The sequence below is a fragment of the Rhinolophus sinicus genome, linkage group LG05 (assembly GCF_036562045.2).
Source record: "Rhinolophus sinicus isolate RSC01 linkage group LG05, ASM3656204v1, whole genome shotgun sequence".
Taxonomy (NCBI): Eukaryota; Metazoa; Chordata; class Mammalia; order Chiroptera; family Rhinolophidae; genus Rhinolophus; species Rhinolophus sinicus.
In genome coordinates this window covers 123,534,794-123,556,944 of record NC_133755.1, presented here as the reverse complement: position 1 = coordinate 123,556,944, position 22,151 = coordinate 123,534,794, and the positions used below count along the sequence as shown (strand labels likewise).

The 22,151-nt window shown below is 37.4% G+C and overlaps 1 protein-coding gene across 11 annotated transcripts in view; it reads left to right on the top strand.

Annotated features, from left to right (window-relative positions):
* BACH2 (BTB domain and CNC homolog 2) overlaps positions 1 to 22,151 on the top strand; it is a 326,895-nt gene that overhangs the window by 99,791 nt on the left and 204,953 nt on the right. The gene's annotated exons all lie outside the window — the stretch shown is intronic.

The following is a 22,151-nucleotide window of genomic DNA, read 5'->3' as shown; positions in this document are numbered from 1 at the left end:
GGGTGCTTCAAGTATGTCCCTTGTGTGGGTGGTGTGTGCCCTCCTGTTGTAATTGAGCCTTGGGTGCTGTTCAGGGGCTGACCCAAGGACGATTTGATTTAGCAGGGCTCTGGTGCCTGTCCAGTCTGCCCTTTGTGTGCGTTGTCCTTGGAGGGGGCTGGGTGATGCTCCAGCTCAGTCTGAGGCTGGCTTCTGGGTGTGCCAGTTCCTAGGGCCTCTGAAGAGGGGCCCCACCACAGGCTGTGTTCAGCTGCAGCCTGTGCCCTGTCCAGGGCCTCCTGGCATGAGCCACAAAGCAATCCACAGATGGCCGCCACCCATACTGGGCTTGGAGGTGCCCTAAGAGTCCCAGTCATGTATCAAGACTGTCTATGGCTAGTGCCAGGCTTAGGAGTACTCAGGAACAGGTACAGGACACACTGAAGCCAGATGATGCTTGTGTGGATTTTGTAAGCCTTTGAAAGATTTTAGCAAACTCTATAGCATGAGCGAAGACAGACTGTTAATATGGAAAAGTCAGTGGAAGCAGCGTGGATGTGCCTGAAAGTTGGGTGGGGCAGGGTCTCTAGGAATCACCCAGGGCGGGGCGAAACAACGGTGTCAGCCAGGTTGATGAAGACTCAGATGTGGTGGCTGTCTGCATTTGTGCACTGGGAGTAGGGAGTGCTCAACAAGAAACAATGGCTTCTGCCAGCTCTTCTATTTGGGAGAAAGCTGCCCCTCCAGCCCTCACCCTGCAGCCAGATAACTCAGTTCCTCCCTATATGTCCCTGGTATCTTTTAAGCTGCTGCACCAGCACTGGAGCTCAGAGCCAGTGCGTCTGTCAGCGAGTGAGTTTGTGCATGGTCCCTTTAATGATTGCAGCCATTTTCAGTTTCACTCAGCCACAATCTCCGCTGGTTTTCACAGCCAGAATTTATGGGGACTTCTCTGTTTGGCACTGGAACCCTGGACTGGAGAACTTGGTATGGGGCTGGGACCCCTTGCTCCTCTAGGAGGGACCTCTGCAGCCAAGATATCCCTCCTGATTTTTAATAGTCACTCATGGGTGTGGGATCAGCCCATTCCGTGTCTCTGCCCCTCCTACCAGTCTCGAGGTGGCTTCTTCTGTATGTCCTTAGTAGTAGGGCTTCGGTTCAGCTAGACTTCAGGTGATTCACAATGATAGTTATTCTACAGTTTAGTTGTAATTTTGATGTGGTAATGAGAGGATGTAAGCACAGTATGTACCTACTCTGCCATCTTGATCAGAACATTAACATTCTAGTTTTTAATAAATTTTATTATGCATGAGTTGTCATGAGCAGGATAGGTGAGAAAATGAATGCATTCTGTATCCTTTCTGTTGTATGACATGGAAGGCAAACTTGGAGTGTGTTTATTGTTGACAATTGCTTCTCTGTTCTCTAGGTATTCTGTATACATAGTAAATGTTCAATAAATGTTTGTGGATGATGACAAAATTCTGTTATTAGCAGATAAGCAGAAAGAGTCAACCAGTTAGAAGTGAGTCACATTTTGGTGATGAATAAACTTTTTTTTTCCGGCCTGAACATTTCTTGTAGTTATCTACAATGGTAGTTTAAAGAATCACTTAAAATAGCACTTTCTTGTTTGGAATCTCATACACTTGGAATGTTGTACCTAAAGGATGTTCAGTGTTAATAGACTGATTCCCACAGTGAGGGAGCAGAAGCCCAGAGGTGAGGTGGTGCAGAGTTTCTCCTGCTTTGTTTATTTTCTTTTGTACCTGCAGCATGGTAAGCATGCTGTCCTGCCAGAGAGCCTTCTCATATGTGTCATGACTCAGAAGATTAACCAGCCTGAAGCAAGAGCCCTGTTGCTCAGCAAATAAACTGATGGGAGAATAAGAAAAGCACTTCAGCACCTCCCCCTTATGGTTGGGAAGAAAAAGAATTAAGTAGCATCCCCTATCCAACTGGTTAGTTTAAATCTAGTCAAAGCCCACTCTTGAGTGTGATGCATGCATTTACTGTACTGAAACGATATACTACTCTCCAGAAAAATCCCAATTCTGTTAAAACAAACAAAAACACCATTTCTTGGATTCTTAGATATTCCTTTCAAAAAGTCAGTGGTGTTTACCTACCTACATTATTACATCTCTCCAAAAATTACATTTCTCTTTTTCTGTTGTCGGATTTTAAAAATTTGCTTTTGACTCCTAAATATAAGTGTGATATAAGTGTGTGTATGTGTGTGCATTGCAACCATTTACTCTCTCAAGTTCTTTTTAAAATTTAAGCATCTGAGCTTTGTTTTCTTTGGAAACTGTGAAAGGAGAAATCATAGCAGGCCACAATAATATTATTTGTCTTCAAAGTTGTTATGAACAATTACTATTAAGATTTATTTTCTAGGCCAAGGCTGCAATTCAAAGTCAAGAGTAGGCAAAATGTTCAGAACTAGCCTTTGGAAACTGATTTTATTTTATTTATTTGTTAGTTAATGCTGGAAACATACTCAGAAAGCCTCCTTTCATTGAGTTATTTTCCTCATTTTAGGACCTTATTATAGTTATTTAACGTGAAACTTTCATGATTGTAAGTTACTGTTTTAGAGTTGTCTGAGCTGGATTGGTAGTATGGAGTAACTCTATCAAGTTTTTCAGTAGGTACAGAAAAAAATAGTATAAAATATATTAACTATATCTTTTGACTTAGTTTTTACTGGGGTAGATTTGCAAATTATCAGTGTCCCTTCTAGTCATGAAAGAGTACACAGTAATCACATGGTTTTGTATCATGTATATTTATGTATGTATTTTTAATAGATATAAATAAATTAGTGCCCAGGTACCAAATAATGAACACCCTCAAAATTTGAATTTCAAGGAACAGTGGCAGAAAATATCATCACTTGAAACCGAAACTCTCAGACATCAACATAAAAATGGCTGAGATTAGCTATGTGTAAAATTCCCAGAAGGTAATCCACTCAAGACAAATCTATGGTTTGTCTACTCATTTTTTGATATCCCATCAATAAAAATAAAAATACGTACAGTGTTAGCTGAACTTAACATTTTAGAAATTATAACATTAACATCAGAAGCAACAGCTGGCTGCTGGTCTGTGTGGCAGCCACCAACAAAAGTTGGGGAGACTGGAAATTGGAGAGATGTCCCTGATTATTGCAAACCAATTGGCAGCTATATGTTGCCAATACATTTTAAGTCCATAGGTTTGATCACACCCACCTAAGATTACTTGGTCCTTTGCCAGCACTTCTGAACTTAACATTTTCCCAACAGTGAGCCCTCTGGTCTCAACACTGGGGATTGGGCACTGCCGGAAGCTCTGCTCTTATAACTGCATGACTTCAACTGAATCCCGCAGCCTCCTCAGCTCTGTCTAACATGTACACAAAAAAATACTTCAAAGATTTGTTGTGAGAGTGAAATGAAATCACTAATGTGAAAGTGCATAGGACAGGTCCTAACCCATGGTAGGCTCTCAGTAAATGTTTTAATTAAAAAAATAATAATAATCAGGCCCCAGTATTATGCAGTTCTGGAAAATTATATTTTTCATTGTAAATTGATAAGTCTGGCTTTTAGGACTTGGTGTGGAATGAGCTGCCTCTATGTGAATAGATACAAATGATTTCTCTTTCGTGCCAAACTGAGCCCTCGTGGGCCTGGCCTTCTGGTGACCCGTGAGTTGGCGGAAGTAAATCCCCCAGAAGAGACTAGTTGGAGCCCTCAGCTGGTCTCTTCCACTTCATTCCTACAAAGTGGGTGTCTTTTCTTGTCAGAGTTTTATAGATTGAGTTGAGAAGTTGAGTGTTTTTTCTTTCTTTTTAAAAACAGGACCAAAAACTAAATACATGCATATACTGTAGCAAATGAGAGAAATATGAATCCCGCTCACAATATATTTTTCAGATGCTGTTAACCGGGTTTATTTTTACTTTGACAGATACTTCCGTTTAGGGGGTGCTTTCCACACACAGATTCTATTGTGCAATAGAAAATTCGGTAAGTTTTGCCTCTAGGTTTCCTCCAGATCTCTCAGGTGACCACACCCAAGCCTCAGTATTGCCATGCTCTCAGTTAGAGACTTGAGTTATTACTTCAGTAAATGATCTTCATTTCCCTGAGGAGGTTTTTGTTGGCAGAGTTTGTAATCTTTTTTTAATAGGACATCGTGCTTAATATAGGGAAGACCAACTATGTATATGCAACAGGCTCAAATTAAAAGTGGCGTAATTGTGTTTATCCATTGCTTTTTATTTCACACTTCATTAGCTCCTTGAAGTCAACATGTGGTCAAGTTAATGGTTAATAGTTTGTGCCCTGGGTTCAAATCCCAGCTCTGCCACAGAGGAGCTATGATACCTCGGGTCAGCTCCCTAACCTCTTTCTAAACTTATCATCTCTAAAATGCCGATAAAAACACCTACCTCCCAGGGCTCCTTTGAGGATTACGTTAGAGCATGTCCGTATGCACTTCTTCGCACAGCATCTGGTGAACACTTGGTAAATGTTAGCCATTGTGATGGGTGGGGAAGGGGTGACGAGAGAGTTCTCAAAAGTGGCTTCTCTGTTTCAGTTCAATACGTGCCTGGGATTTCACATTTGCCTGTCTATTTTATGATAACCTTGAAAGGAACTGACTCATTTCAGCCAAGTTTGATGCATTGTATTTTAAATTTTTCGTAAGAATATTAGCTCCAAATATTAAGTATCCTTTATATCTTCTTGAAGCTACTGCACTAACAAAAACAACATATTAAAAGATGTCAAGGTACATCTTGAGAATGACTTCACATGTTACAGCAACTGTGCTTATATTTGGGGCAATCATTGGGAAGCGCTTTAAGGGATATAGAAAACGCTTTAAATGGAAGCTGCTCAGTTGGTTACAGCTCCAGTGTTATATGCTAGTGTTGACTTAGTGCTGTTTGGGTTTGGTTTTGTTTCTTAAGTGGAACAACTCTTTGTGTGTCTATTTTATATTAATTCCAGGCGCTGAGTCAATGGTGAGTCCAGCAGTTGCATTAATATGGTGTTCAAACTCTAAGCTAACCCTTAGGATTCCGTCCATATGTAACACTGAAGTGGGCTAGAACAGAAAAAATTACAGTACTGTTCTCTCTCCACTTTAAACATGGCAGAGGGCCACTCTTCTCTATGAAGAAGCAGCTCTTAAAATGAGTTTTAAAAGGGGAAAAAGAATGTATGTTCTTATTCTGTGTTCATGTGCAGACATCAGCAACACTAAGGAATTTTCCAAACTAGCTACCAGAAGAACAAGAACGAGGTGCATTTGCATAATCATAAAAATGTTCTATCTGCATTTTTAATTAAGCCAAACATTGCACTGAATTAGACACAACCTTTGCTCTCTGGTAGTTGAGATATAAGACAGAAGATACTAATGCGTATAGACATGAAGACAAATTCATGTTTACATTCTGTCAGCGTTGTAGATGGTTCTATTTTGTGCCTTTGCAGCCTTCCTCAACCCAGGTAACCCATCCGTGGGTTATCCACATCAGTTCTTCCATGGGATAATATTTTAAAAATTAAATAATGTGTTTTTCTTGACTATGAAACTAATACAGTTTCATTTTTAAAAAATTGGAAAGTATATATATAATATATATATAAAATATAAAGAAAATACAAAAATCACATATAATTCCATCAGTCAGAGAAAATTATCCAGTGTTATATTTTAGTGGCATTTTTAATGTGTCTTTTTAAATGTATCTATATAGTGTTCCTGATAGAATTTTCTGTATATGCAGTTTTGTTGTGCTGTTTTCACTTAACATATCGTTGTTATGTTTTCATGTAAAATAATTTTATTGGTGTTAAAATAGTAGGCTAATTTAAAAGTTGAGAATCCAACTTCTGGTCCCCTGAAACAGTCGTTTGATGTATAAAAAGTCAAAGGCTCATTCTAACTGTTCACCAGCCCATCCAGACCTGTTTCCGAAACAAAGCTATTGTTCACCTAAAGTGGAAACTCACCCGGCTCTGCATATTTCCTCAGGCTGGGTCGCTGTTCCGTGTCTATCTTTCCTCATTGACTTATCAGGCTCCATGCACACATGCACATTTGTTTATAGCAGTCTTCCTGATATGCAGCCACGGCGTGGGTTTTGGAAAACTGCCCAGCTACATACCATTCATACCGGCTGACATTCAGCTTCTGGGAGCTAGTTGGGTACTCTTAACTCCTTCCATCTCTGAAGAGTTCACCCTATACTGCCACTGACCACCGAGCTAACACACTCACACATTCTCTGGGGGTTTATAGTCATGCATACAAATGAAAAGGGGTGTACTGGCCCGAGCATTGTGGAAGGATTGGGGTTACTTGTAAAAATCACCAGCTCTCTGTTTGCTACCCACTTAGCCATACCCTAAACAACTGCTTGAGCTCATACTGCTTCAAACCTAAGCTGAGGTTTCTTGAAGCACCTTGGAAGCAGGTGGAGTCTGAAGGGGTTTCTGAGGAGTGACAGAGACCAGTCCCCACCTTCTAGAGGAAAAGTGTGCCCCCTGCTCTGGTGCTCACTTAGGAAGAGTTGCCTTATCACCCCGAAGCCATCCCTTTCGGAAAAGTCTCCTGGTCCTGCCACTTTCCCCCAGGAGCCTGCTCGTCTTCATTTCATTCCTCTACTGTTTCTTGTGGAGCATGAGCAGCAGAATAGAAGGCCCAGTGTGGCTAAGGAGTAGGGCGGGGATGCAAAAAGGCAGATGGAGGAGATTATGCAAGGTAGTAAGATTGCCTTTGAATATTGGACAAGGTTCAGAATCATCCCATTATCTCTGGGAACACTTACCTTTTTTTTTTTTTTTTTCAAAAGAATTTTCCTCCCTTCCATCAAACAATCTTCCTTATTTGCAGGAATCTAAAGAGGAAATATTCACAATAATGACTACACACCAGGAAGGGGGAGCCTAGATAAAGAGGAGATATTAAAGTGACATTTATTCTATTTACAAATATCTCTGCTGAGCATGTCAGTGGTTAATCAGAGCTTTCTTCCCTGGCACTTTCTAAAATGATATCATTATCTTGCTTGCTATTTCAGCAGTTCCAGGAATACCTTGTCTGTGGGTCAGGGTACTTGGTTTCATATAAACAACTCATAAGAGCCCTTTATAACTCCAGAAACACAGGCGAAAAGAGAAGAAATAAAAGTTATGTAGACAAAGAATAAATTTGTCAACATCCCTTTCCTAACCCAGACACTGAGAGAAGACGTCCTCTGCTACTTCTCCTGGTTAAATGTTGTTTGTTTGTTGTCCCTCGAACCACACTGAATTTAGTCTCTGAGTAGACCTAAGGCACCTTTGAAACTCCTGTGGGAGACCATGAGGTACATGCACTCTTAATTGCTTCATGGATGATGTGAAGTCTTGGAATGAAACCTAGCCATCACTCATTAACTAGCTTGGCTTATTAAACCTTGACAGCTAACACACCTCAGCCAGACAGCCTGATCGCAGGCAGCACCCAGCCTGGGAGCTGGGCGGCATGATCGGTCGAGTAGAATGAGTGACTTCCATATATCAGTTTCATCTGTTTGAACGAATCCTCCTAAAATCTAAGGATGACAGAGGATGGATTTGCCCAATGCTTTTCTTGATTTCATTGATGGCAACAGGGACAAATAAAGGGCCATTTTCTTGATTGGGATACGGTTCACTTTTATTGACAAGAATTACTCGTTTTTGTTCAAATTTTTTAGCTTGCTTAAATTCATTTGTGTTTGTCAGGAAGGCATATGCCTGTTATTAAGCATGCTTGCATTTCACAGATCTTGGTTCTCACAGCAGAGACCTACAGTCAGTCAGCATTTTCAGGTACGGACACGTAATCAGGCACAAGCTTGACAAATGATGATCTACTGCAAAACCAGTGTCAACACAAACATACATCAGGTGGATTGATTTGCTGTTTGCTTCGTATCACAGATCTGATAATGTCTCTGAAAGTGAATATATTCAAAGTGTTAGACAAACATCAGCCGCTATTATTTCTGTAAATAACCTCACATGTAGGAGGTCAAGGTTGGTCTGAATTAATGAAGAAGCCTTCCATATGTGTCTGCTTACAAACACATACACACACTTCAAACTCCAGGTGAGGTTTCACACCCAAAGACTATTTGAAGCGTTTTCCGAACTTTTAGCAGCTTGTCCTGCTGTTGGGAAAAGGAAGAATGAAGATACACCTGTATGAGTGGTATCCTCTTCCTGGTAGCGATTTAGATATTATGTAAAGAGCAGGGCTTCTTGGCCCTCTGCATAGAAGATTGAATGTTGATTTCTCTTCATATTGGACCTATTACTTACTCACCTTGTGAATTAATCAGCTCTCAACCTGATAGTTCCATGGGACTGATTTTTTTTTTTTCAAAGCCTGTGATGTGCCAAGCATCACACTAGCCATGCGGCAAGGCGAGGGCGAGAAATGGTAGAGATAAACCCATAACCAAAGCCAAAGTGAGAGCTGCTGAGAGAGGCCTGGTGTGCATCTCTCACGGGAGTGCAGAGGGTGAAGCAGTGCTGCCTGGGAGAGGCAGAGAAACTTCGATGGAGAAGGCGACATTTGAGCTGAATCTTGAAGAATGCAGAGGAGTTTCCCGGGCAGAGAAAAAAGGAAGGGCATTCCAGATAGAGGGAACAGTATGTGAGAGGCCCAGCAGAAGGAAGCACATGGCTTGTTTAGAGATTGCCAAGATGTTTCCACCTTTAATTTACCTGAGAGGGGAAGAAAAAAGTGTCTTTCATTCGGAGATGAACAGATCAATAAGAATTTGATAGAAGTGGTGATTCAAATTATATGTCTACGGAACAAAGAGTTGGTGTCAGCATTGACCAAAAGGCTTGTGACTAAGCTCTATTTACAGCACCTACCATGCTATTCTGTTCCAGCCTGGAAGTGAGAAGTTTGAAGGACAATTAGTTATTTCAAAAAGAGCTCCAGAGGGCCACGAGTCATGGTCTGGACTCCCATCTTGAAGCTGCCAGTCACAGGGCTGGTGAGTCTTGTCACCATGATCCACAGCCACGGTGGATCAAAGGATAACTGCCCTGGTGGTTGTGAGGGTCACAGAGTGGCTCAAAGCCCAGCCCTCATGTTCAGAGAGAGTTAGGTAGTAGTTCTGGCTCTTTCTGCTGCTTACTTAGTATGGTACTTAGGGCAAGTTTCTTTCCTTTCTTAATAAAAAAAAAATTAAGCATGTCACTTTATATATCTATACAAGTGTTTCTCTCCAAGTGCATAAAGGTGATAATCACATCCACACTTTTTAGTACCTTTTTTTCTTTTTAATTTTTCCTTTTTTGCCTGTATCACTCTCCTCCTTTTTCCCCTCCTCCCACTTTAACTGCCCAGGTAGCCTTCCGTATTTCCCCATGTTTATATAATCAGTAATATAAATGTACAGTCATACAAGCACACACACTCCCCAGCACACAAGTGGGAGCCAGGTGTATTGTCATTTTATTTTACAAAATGCAAACATTGTATGGGGTATTCTCAAAGCATTAGTGCAGTTTTAAGTTAATGACTTCAGAAGTATAATTGCTGCATACTTACGAAAGAAACATTTAAACGTTTAATTATTTGCATGTATTTCATACTTATTTTGTGAATTTTGAATAAAAAAATTTTACTTTTAATTTCTTGTGTGTGCAATGGTTTCTGTTATGTTGAATTTTAATAAGAAAGATCAGTATTTTAAAATGTTAAATGATTAACCTTTCAAAGTTTGTTTTTGTAAGTATGTAGCATTTATACTTCTGAAATTATTAAAGTTTAAAAGTGTCCTAAGGTTTTTAGCACTGCCTATTACACTTCTTTTTATATCTTGCTATTTTAAAAAAAAAAAAAAAAAAAAAAAAAAACCTATTGAAATCTCTTCATTCACTGATAAAGCTCTATCTAGTTCATTCTTTTTTGTGGCTGCATAATATTCTATAGTCTATTATAATTTATTCCACAATTTACTCTATTGATGGATGTGTACCATGGTCCTATTTTTTTTTCTTAGTATCAACATTGTAGCCATAAACATCTTGGTACATGTCCTTGCAAACGTCTACTGGTGTTCCTATGGCATTGGTTTCCAGGAATGGGACTGCAAGGTTGAAGAGTAGGTGTGAATTTAATTGTAATGGATGTTGCTGTAAGTGGCTGTAGTTGATTTTTTAGAGTATTTGAAAAGAACATTCTCCTTCCTTATCTTATGTAATGCTCACAATGACCTTTGAGGTAGGCAGAGTAGACCTTATTATTCCCATTTTACTGATGAGAAAATGGAGGCACAGAGAAGCTAAATGGTTTCTCATAGTTACCCAGGTAGGAAGTACTTGACTCCAGTCTAAAACCAAATTCATCCTAAAGAAGCCCCTTACAGTCTTTCTGTACCTACATTGTCGGTTTTGATAAATCAGTTAAATTGATTGAATTTGAAAAAAACAGAAAAGAAAGAAAGAAAGAATAGGACACATACCTTTGGCTATACTACCAGGAGAGGGCAGTAACTTATACATTTATTTTCCTAAATATTCGCACCCCCAGCCTCTTATGAGAACCATACTTTTTCTCTTTCTTTTGACATTTATAATGCCTTAATTTTAGTTTGGGGTTAGTGGTTTGATCATTAAAATCTTTCTTGAGATTTGATGGTTACGTTTCATCAATGATCAATTTCTTCCGATAGTAAAAAAAAATTAGAATCACCCAGTAGAGTGTATTCCAAGGGTTGTGAAAGAATGTACTTTGTTTCCTTGTTTCCCTTAAAGAATTTCTGTGTTACGTATTCTAAATCTGACTGACCAAATTCCAGTTTCGCAAAAAACACTTCTGGTGTGATATGAGGTGGTTCACATAGCATTTTTTCCTGACCTGTAAAATGAGGGAGAATACACCTACCTCCTAGGGCTGTTTTAGGGAATCATAAATGTAAACCATTTACCACAGCACATAGCTCATAGCAAGGGCTCGGTACACGCGTGTGCATGTGTGATTGGCCTCCATGGAGCCAGGTTGGTCCTGCTGATAAAAACACGTTCGAGTCTAACAGTGTCTCCCAGTAACACAAGGGGTGGGGTGCATTTTTTAAAACATAGTTTTCATCTATACCGTCATCAAACTGCCATTCAGCTGCCCTGCATTTTGTGCCCAAAGCAAGTATTGATACACCCAGCTCCCTAAGTAGAAGTGAAATTATAGGAAGGTTCATGGCATTTCTAGGTACCCCTTTTTGAGTGACAAGCGTATAAACCACAGTGAATACTTTTGTTCCTGCAGGGGTTTGATTGAGGGGAACAGCAAAAAGAATTTTAGTTTCTCTTCCTCCCAGTGAGCTTTGTTTTCTTAGCTGTCTTTTTGTGGGAGATGGGAAGGAGTGGTCACTTAAAACCAATAGTGTGTGTAAATACGAGCCACGAGTATAGTTAGCATTTACTCACGACGCTAACAGATAAGCCCCATACATGTGGCTTGAGAGACATCTGTGAACAAACAGATTTTTGCCCTTCAAAAATGTTGAGAATCTTTTAGTTTTTAGCAGCACCAGCTGTAGAATTCGGCTGTTTGTTTGTAACATGTCTGAGTGAGAGATGATGTTTAGAGGTAGTATATTAATATCCAAAATGTCATTTTAGATAGTAGTAAGGTGGTGAGGTAAGTGGAATGAAGCCAGGAAATTCAGAGTTACAGCTGACATTTCATCCTCTCCGAGGTTTGTGAAAGACCACAGCTAACTTTGCATTTCCCCAGGAAGGAGGGCGGAGGTTCAGTGGGTATCACACCCTGCATATTATTTAAACACAAGTTGTTCATTTTCTCTTCTGTGAAGAGTGGTTATAGAAAGTGTGTCTTTGGCAGACTTCCTGCTGGTGTGCTGCTATTCTGGTCTACAGTACTTAGGGAAAACGAGAGTGCAGGTCCTGCTTTGGGCCGAGAAGCAAAGTGGGCATTTGCCTAAGCCTACCGAGAAATGGCTGCTGACATCCTTTCTTCAGAAACAGTGTTTCAGTAAAGGAAGAGATGTTTCAAGGCCAATAACTAGAAAGATTACCTAGATTCGTGATCCACAAGACTTTCTTACCAACTTTAGAAGGTCATAGGCGTGAGAGTTTGTGATGTGGGATCTGTTAGGTATGGGGTCCTCTCTAATGTGAAGAAACTGAGGCCCAGAGAAAGCCTGGGACAGCCCTGAGTCACAGTTAATCAGTGACAGACCAGAGAACCCAGAGGTCCAGTACTCTACAGAAACCTCATAGCCTTCGACCCAGGGCATAAGTTGGGTGAGATTCCGTATGACCTGTTTCACATTTCATGCATTACATTTCGCTAGAGGTGCATGATGTTAACACAGGCAACGGAGCCCAAGAGAAGTTCAGAATTCTACCTCTGACTTAAACTGGAGGATCCTAGGCATGTTAGCCTCTAAATCTCAGGTTCCTTTATATATATATATATATATATATATATATATATATATATATATATATATATATATATATATATTATATAGGACAGTAGTAGAGTAAGAGATCATCAATGTACGATAGCTTTTTGGGCCCGGTGCTGTGCTACATACTGGAGACATAAAGAAAAATAAGATACCATCCCTGCATTCAAGCAGTTTGCAGGATAGTTGGGAAGACAGACATACAGATAAATAAAGTAGCATGTGTTCAATGTAATGATAGCAATACAAGCAGTACAGACTAGAGAGGTTTGGGAAGCCTTCTCAATGGAGGTGTTTCACAGATTTTTGAAGACAATCGTTGTGAGGCAGGCAAGGGTTTTTCGAGAAGAGAAATGAGCATATAGTATGCTAATGTATGAACTTGTGAAATAATATATTAATATTAACATTAAATTAACATATTAATATTAACATAGAGCTGCAATTGGTTTATAATGCTGTGACCTAAAGCGTATAGGCAGAGAAGCCAGAAAGAACCATGGAAAGGGGGACCATATTCTAACTGGCTTCAAGGCTATTCAGTGTGGATATGGGTCAATTCTAAGAGATTTTTAAGCTGGGAAGTAATGTGGTAATATTTGTGTTCTGTAAAGATTGCTCTGTAGACAACTGGAGGATGAATTGGAGAAGGGGAAAGCATGAGGGCTGGTGGGAGATAAATAAGGGCGTTGGGTCTGGCTTGGGTGACTGGACTCTGTCACCCAAGACTGCTTTTGAAAGGTAATGAGTTCCATTTGGAATATTTTGTGTGAGGTGTCCAGATGGCTGGATCATCAATATGATTTTAATTATATTGGCAATTTAAAAACATTTTATGAAAAGGGAAAATATTTTCAACTCTTTCTGACATTGATCAGCTCATTATTTTTGCCTGAGCAAAATTTCTCTTTCAAAGAATTATCCTTTAAAAGAAGGGGTTAGTTAGGTCTTTTCCACTGAAACATTGTTTTTAATATAAGAATTCAAGCCTTTTTGGCATTTCTTATTAGTCGATGTTCTTTTCCTTAGCATTTGTTCATTTGTTGTTTTTCTTTTGTCTTATGCAGGCAGTGATGCAAACAGTTACTTTGCTATGTACCTTTAAAACCTATCAAACGAGTGGTGATCATTTTGCAATATATACAAATATCGAATCATTACATTGTATACTTGAAACTAATGTAATGTTATATGTCAAGTATGCCTCAATAAAAAATTAAAATAAAGTAGCCAATCCAGAAAAAAAATATTTATCAAGAGAGTTTTTTATGATTTCCGTGTGTTGGGAAAATTAATGTATGAATGAGGAAGGACTCTCAACTTTTCTCTAATGAGGAAGAAAAAAATAATAAATGTTAACTTTGAAACTTAGATATAGAAAAATAACTTCCTAAATGCCTGTGGTTTTCAACTTGAAATGGTATTACAATACTTTAAAATGCACATTTTCACAAAGTTCACTCAGGTTCACTTCTTTAAATTAGGAAGTATAACATACATATAGAAGGAATATTGGGACAATTTAAAGAAAAAAGGAGAGAGACGCCCACATTTCTACTACTCATTTCAAGAACATTATCACTACTCTTGAAACCCATACGTACCTCTCTCCTATCTCATTCTCCTCTTCCCTGCTTTCCTGAATTTTGAGTTAATTACTCTCTTGCTTTTCTTCAGTTTTATCACATATGTATGTATCCCTAAACAATATACTATATTATTTTAACCTTTATGTAAATGGAACCATACTGATTATTTTGTGACTTACTCCTGCCAAGACATTATGTTCTGAAATTGATCCATAATGATGTATGTCGCACATCAAAATTACAACTAAACTACAGAACAGCCATCACTAAGAATCACCATATTGATGTGTGTAACTTTAGTTAATTGATTTTAATTGCTGTATCATATTTAATTGTATTTATTATACTATAATTTATTTAGCCATTTTACTGTTGAAAGGCCTTGCGTTTTACCATGTATGTGGTAACCTTATTGGCCTCCTAATTAATAAAAATAATTTCTAGATTCTTTAGGGTTTTCTATTTAGATTATTATATCATCTATAAGAAATAATAGCTTTGGTTTTTTCCTTTCCAGTGTATGTAATTTTAATTCCCTTTTCTTGTTTTGTTCAGCTGGCTAGAATCTCCAGTGTTGAATAGAAGTGGTAATAGCAAACTTGATCTTTTCATTGGTTTTACAGGCAATGACTTAAAAGTTTCACCCTTGAGTATGATGTTTGCTATAGGATTATTTTGTGATACCCTTTACCCAGCTGAGGAAGTTTCCTTCTGTTCCTTTTTTTCTAAGAGTTTTTATCATGAATAATTGTTATATTTTATTGAATGTTTTTTCTGCATCCTTTGAGATGATCCTATGTTTTCTTCTTTAATCTGCTAATGTGATGAATAGCATTGTTTGATATTGAGGCAACCTTGTACTATGGGAATAACTCAAATTTAGGCATGTTATTTTTCTTTATAAATTACTAGATTTTAATTGCTAATATTTTGTCCAATATTTTTGCATTTATGTTCTCAAATCAGATTGTCCTATGGTCAATTTCTCCTTGAGGGTCTGTGAATTTGGGTTTTATATGTTTTGAAGATGTTAGACATATAGCATTATTATGTATTCCTGGTGAAGAACATTTTTACTAATATGCTACAACTCTCTTAATCGCTTTGCCTAAAATTAATTTTGTATGCATTTAGTTTAGCTAAACCAGATTTCTGGGTTAGTATTTGCCTGCAAATATTTTTCTCCAAGTTCTTTATTTCTTTTTTTTTAAATTAAAGTTTATTGGGGTGACAATTGTTAGTAAAGTTACATAGATTTCAGGTGTACAATTCTGTAATACATCATCTGTATATCACATTGTGTGTTCACCACCCAGAGTCAGTTCTCTTTCCATCACCATATATTGGATCCCCTCTACCCTCATCTACCATCTCCCTCCCCCCTTACCCTCTGGTAACCACTAAGTATTGTCTATGTCTATGAGTTTTTGTTTCTTCATTTGTCTTGTTCTTTTGTTGTTTTCAGTTTTATATACCACACATCAGTGAAATTATATGGTTCTCTACGTTTTCTGTCAGACTTATTCGCTTAGCATTATAATCTCAAGATCCATCTATGTTGTCACAAATGGCACTATTTCATCTTTTCCTATGGCAGAACCAAGTTCCTTATTTCAAGGACACAAAAATTTGAGATTTGTCTTTTGTAAATCACATAACTGTATTTTATCTTTCTTATGAGCTTTGTTAATTTATATACAGTAAACTCACACATTGTAATTGTACAGTGTGATGAATTTTAACAAGTATATACAGTCATGTAACCACCACCACAATAAAGATACAGATCATTTCCGTCACATCAGAAAGTTCCTCATGCCCTTTTACAGTCAGTTTCTTTCCCTCACCTCTGGCCCCAAGAAACCACTGATCTGCTCTTTATCACTGTAGTGCTGTCTTCTCTAGAATGTCATATAAACGGGATCATACAGTGTGCAGTCTTTGGTGTTTGATGCTTTTGAGATTCATCCATGTTGTAACCTATCAGTATTTAATTTCTTTTTATTTTTTAGTATCATTCCATTGTAGGGATACACCATAATTTGTTTAACCATTCACCAGCTGATGGACATTTTGGTTGTTTCTAGATTTTGGCTATTATGAATAAAGCTAATATAAACATTCACATTCAAATATTTGTGTGGACTTGTTTTCTGTTTTTTAATTCAATCAGATAATCTTTGTGTTTTAACCAGAAAATGTAGTCAGTTTCTATTGTTTAGTAGATTGCATTGCTTATATTTGCGTTTTCAGTCAAACAAAAAATAATAATACATTTGTATTCATTTTGGCAATCTTGTATTTTGCTTTCTATTTGCCCTACTTTCTTTGTGCTTTATTTTTTTTATTTTTATTGTCTTCATTTCGGTTGAATGAGATTTGCTTTGTTTTTATTTTAATAATTCCATGTTTTGGGGTTTTTTTCTATTTTGGCAATTATACACAATATTCTCTTTCAGTGCTTACCCTAGAGATGTTAGTATCTTGCTTAACATAATGAAGTCTTACACTACACAGTGTCTTCTTTCTTCTTCCAAACAGTTTAGGAATCTTAGCATTCTATAACTGGATCATTCTTTTTCAACTTAATATGCCATTGTTTTCATTTTTCAATTTTATCTTTTTTTTATGTTAGACATTATTATAATTTGTATACAGCCCATGTTTATTTAAATTTAGTTATGTGTTTACTATTTTCTTTGCTCACCATTCTTTCATCTCAGATCACTTTGCGTTTTTCTGAAATTTCTTTAGAAATTCCTGTCATGAATGTTTTTGGAAATAAACTTTATTTTTGTTTGATTGAAAATGCCTTTATTTGCCATTGTTTGTGAAAGGTAATTTTACTGCATACACAGTTCCATGTTTAGTATTATTTTCTCTCCGTGTTTTACATATATTGCCCCAGATTTAAACACATTAAACATATCTGTTTTATATTCTATAGCTGATACATCCAATATCTGCAACTTTTGAGGGTTTGATTCTACAGTTTGTTTCTCACTCATGTTCATGGCAGCTTGCTTCTTTGTGTGTTTTATGATTTTTGGTTGTGAACTCAATTACTTGTAACTTTATGTATGAAAATCCTTTGAAACTTAGATTTGAATTTCATTGTTTTAGAGAGGCTTTGCATTTGCTCCTGCCATGTGTTTTGGGGCACTGCCACCACAGGACTTTTTCTACCCTAAATATTTGTGTTTGGGAAAGGATACATAATTTCTGATCCCAAACAGTGTAAGTGTGGACTTGGAATTTTCTGAGGAAACTTTTTCCTTTTTTTTCTCCTCTTCCATCATTAAGGCTTATCCTTTCTTCTGTTTCTGGGGAGTTTTTTGTTTGTTCTTTTATTTTTTTAATTTACCCGCTGAGGATTTTACCTTTCAGTGGCTTTACCTTTCAGTTGACTTTAATACTCATGTCATGTATGGGCATTAGGTTTCTGTCCTGTCCTATAGACCCCTTGTCTCTTACACCCCCCACCAGGCATTGCTTATGTCTGCAGGGTACATGCCAGGGTTACTTCTTTACCTCTCAGGCTCCTAGTCTGCTTGTCACTTACACACTATAGTAATTACTTCTACTTCCTTGCACTTTAGCCATGGATTGTTTAAAATGTTTTTAACTCTCACCCTCACATTTTCACGTGTTCTACATGGATTTGCCGTATTTTGACATTCAGAAGTCCTCTTTACTTGAAAGTTGAAGTGTTTCCAGAAGGGGAGCAATAATAAATTACTTAGATCCTTACAATTTGTGGAGTTTAGTGAAATCAAAGTTTGACTTTGATTTTTACCTACAAAAAAAGTAGTGTTGATTTGCATAAACATTGGTGTTCATTTTAAAAAGATGTTCTCTTCTTTGGTCTTTTAAAATAGAATTATAAAAGGTCTTTAAAAATTAATTACTCATTCACTTATTTTACAGCAAATACTTGTTGAGCCCTACATTTTGCCAGGCTTTTTTCGGTGCTGGAATTGATCAGTGATTAAAAGAAACAAAAAGTTCTGCCTCTGTTGAGCTAGTTTGAGGAGACAGACAATTAATAAAATAAAGTATATAGTATGTTAAAAGATGTAAGTGCTGCAAGGAACAATTACCCAGGTAAAGGAAAATTGGGAGATCTTCATTTTTAAAAATATATTTAAGACTGTTAGTGGTCATTGCAATTAAAGTTCGTACAAAAAGTTACTTTAAAAAGTCTGGTACTGCAGCATTGTTAATTCTAACTTAAATATTTAATGTTAAATTGAAATTAACATATGCATTTATAGATGTTCCTAGATTGGAAAAATTTTTTAAGTTTTTTTTTTTTTAATAATTCCTTAGCCACTTCTTTAGTAAGCAAGTAAATGATTTGAAAATATTGAGCACAATATAATTTCAATGCCAAAACTTTTTAAATTATCAAGTTTTAAAGATGGTTTTACATTAGAAAACGTTCCCTTGTGTCCACCAACCCCCACAAGGGATAAAACAAACAAATTTCTCACCAACAACTAAATACCAAAGGGAACTAAATATCAGTTATACTTAACTCACTAGGGTTCATTCTGAAAGTCCCAGTTGGTGAAGTTATACAAGGACATTCATTTCTTTAGTGTGAAAATTGACAAACGGCAGAAGTAACCAGAAGGGAACAAAGAGTGGTGGAAACCTTTAAAGACAGCAGCAGTGGACAGCAGGGTGAAAACAGCAGGCACTATTTTAAAAGGATCACCATTAATCCAGAGATTGAAGCTCTGCAGACCAAGAGCAAAGGAACCATTTGCAGCTCTGTTCCCACGAGGGCATGACCATGCTCTTTTACAAGCACATCAGCTGAAGGACAGAGAGTCTATTGTTGACCAATTGTAGTATCGCCCTGCAGGAAATAGGGTGAATGTCTGGGTTAGTGTCCTGACACCGGTGCCTTCAGAGATCCTATCCATGCAAGAATCAGGGAAGGATTCAAATAGTAAGAGTTGAAGATTATTCAGGAGTGAGTTTTCTACCACGAAGGCATCATCCAAGACTTTCAATTTTTAATGTTGTTTATGCTTAGACTTTTCTAAGAATAAAAAGTTAAGGAAAGCAGAATATACATCTTTTAAGAACAAACCACTTTTCACAGCAACAAGACAGCCATTTACGAACCAGGAAGGGGTCCTCACCAGACACTTAATTGGCTGGGGCCTTGATCTTGGACTTCTAAGCCTCCAGAACAGTGAGAAATAAATATTTGCTGTTTAAGCTAAAGAAAAAAAAATTTTTTTTGAAAATATGTAAATAAGATTAATGGTATTTTTTCTCATTGTAAGAATTGACAGATGCTTATTGGGAAAGGTTCAGACAATCTTTTTTTTTTTTTTAAATCACCCATAACCTGAGAGAAAGCAGCTGTTACTACCGTGTTTCCCCGAAAATAAAATCGGGTCTTATATTAAGTTTTGCTCCAAAAGACACATTAGGGCTTACGTTCAGGGGATGTCATCCTGAAAAATCATGCTAGGGCTTATTTTCTGGTTAGGTCTTATTTTCGGGGACACACGGTACTGGTAGGGAGCTGTCCTTCCCAAGCTGTGTGCCAAGGTGCTCTGGTCACCACAGCAATATCACAAAATTGCCACAGGATATTTTCCATCATCAAGGGAAACACATCTGTCCAACACCATGTTGGAGGAAGTTCACAGTTTCTACCTTGTATGATACTACATTCCTTTTGATGATAATCATATCTTTGCAAAAGTGGGTTTTCTGTCATCACTGAGTTTTTAGTGATAAGAGGTGAGTACCACATGCAAACCAGTGTGGAACAGGAAGTGAGGGTAAGGATGTCCAATCTGATTCCAAGATCTGAAGTTACGCAGGGCCCTACAGGTGCACACATTCTGTTAATAAATTTTGGGGAGATAACTTCAGGAGGCAAAACATGGTACTTTTCATCGGCCTGGAGGCACTATCAAGAAATTACTGGGACTCTAAGAACTTCCAGAATCATTTGGAAACCTCTAATATATATCCTTACAGACTTTTTCCTATGTATAATACACATAGTTTGAAAACTTTTTTAAACTTAACAATAAATATATACACGGAAACCTTTGCATTTCAATTAATGTAGATCCGCATCATTATTTTAACATTTTAATGGTGGAATAGTTTTTCATTGTTTGACTCCATTATTTTATGAACCAATCCCCTAATGTAAGAAGTTTAACAGAATTTTACTTTTATAATCAATGGTGTGATCAGCCTCTTTGCAAATCTTTGTTTACATATCCAGTAATTTTCTTAGGCTAGATTCCTAGAAAGCATTTGCCGGGTCAAAGAATATGTAGTTTCTTATGCTTTGATTTCGAGAGAGAGAGAGCCCAATTGCCTTTCAAAAAGATTGTGCCAGTTTCTATCATCAATTTTTAAGACTACGGCAAAAAGCAGTAAAGCATTGGAGGACTTGCAACCATCAGAACTCAGATTTATGAACTGGTCAAGGGTGATCCTTTTCCCCAACCACTGAATAAACTTAGTGCCAGTAAAAAGCTGGCTAAGTGCACACTGGCCCACAGCTCTGGACAGCCTCAACAGGCTGAAGCTTTAGCAAAAGTCAGAGGGAGCTGACAGCCACATCCAAGCAGATACCCACTTAGAGAACAAAAAAACCATCTGTCAGGAAACTTCTTCAGCCTTTGGTTCACTAACTAGTTTTTCAAAATGACATTGTACTCCTGAGAAAGTCATAATACACTGCATAGCTTTCGTCCTACCTCCATGAGGAAGAGGTAAATGAGCAAAATAGAAGTTGACATCAGGAATTTTTTTTTTTTTTTTTTTTTTTGAGAGGACTGATTTCTGAGTACTCTGAGGATCAGATGGGATCCTTCCTGTTCTGTGGTCCACAGCACACATTTATATCTATGATCATATATCACATTTTGAACTATATTCAGTTTGTACATATGAGCTGATATTTTCCATTAAAAGCATTATCAAGGAAAACAGTACATTATGTGTTTCAGCCCTGATCATGGAGTCATAAAGACATATGGTATACTTTGGAAATATTTCTATTTTAAGGAAACTCTGGAGTTCTTCAGCTCTCTGGAAAGCCAACCTGTATAGAAAGACTCATTCCTGAACTGTCATGAATGGCTAAGATTTTTTGTAATTTTACATGATGGTAATATGTTATGTTTTTAAAAGATGAATACATCATCTACCTTTGATCTTGATTTATAAAATTATTAAACATTTCAGTTTTATCAATTTATAAACAGTCCTATTAAAATCACACTCTAGGTTAAAGCTGTTTGAAAAATTAGTGCTTAGATAGCTCATTCTGAAAAGGTGAATGGATTCCTTTTAGGCAGTCATACTTTATTTACTCTTTTCAAATTAGAGTAAAGAATTGTGCGACAAGATGTTAAGCAAGATCATCCTGCATAAAGCAGAAAATCTCCTCAGAAATTTTGGTATAGAAAAATTAAATTTATATTGTAAATGCACTCATCACTTCATTGTCTTTCTTTACCTAATGCCTTCAATACATAGCACCAAGAAGCTATTTTCACTTATGTCAGAAGAAATAAGGAGACCACCATGGTGTGTTTATAAAACAATGGCAGCGTGAAGGAGAATTTGAAGGCCATATTAGTTATGTTTATTTGACCAACATGGTTCTCTTTTGTTGTTTTTCAAAAACCAGCTACAGATCTGCTTTCAGAACATGGGCTGTATTTACAGATGCAAGAGACATGCCGAAGAGTATACTGTAATTACGTAACACTCATCTGTCCTTCCCAGAGGAATTTTCCTTCAGGATAAAAGACTGAACAGCATCAGTGATGTGAGGATAGTTCCCTATAGCCCTCCAGGTTTTAAGTACAGAATATCATGATCATTCTTTGCTTTCTTGTTTTAGGAAATTCAAATCCAGATCTCTGATCTCTGAATTTTTTGAGATAATCAGGAACATTATTTCTTTTAACCCACACTGTTTTTTATCAGATCTTCTCCAAGTTAATAAATTATCTGATAGATAACATCATTAGTAACTTAAATCCAGTCCTTACCTTCATTCATTCTTTCATTCATTTAGCAAACATTTACCG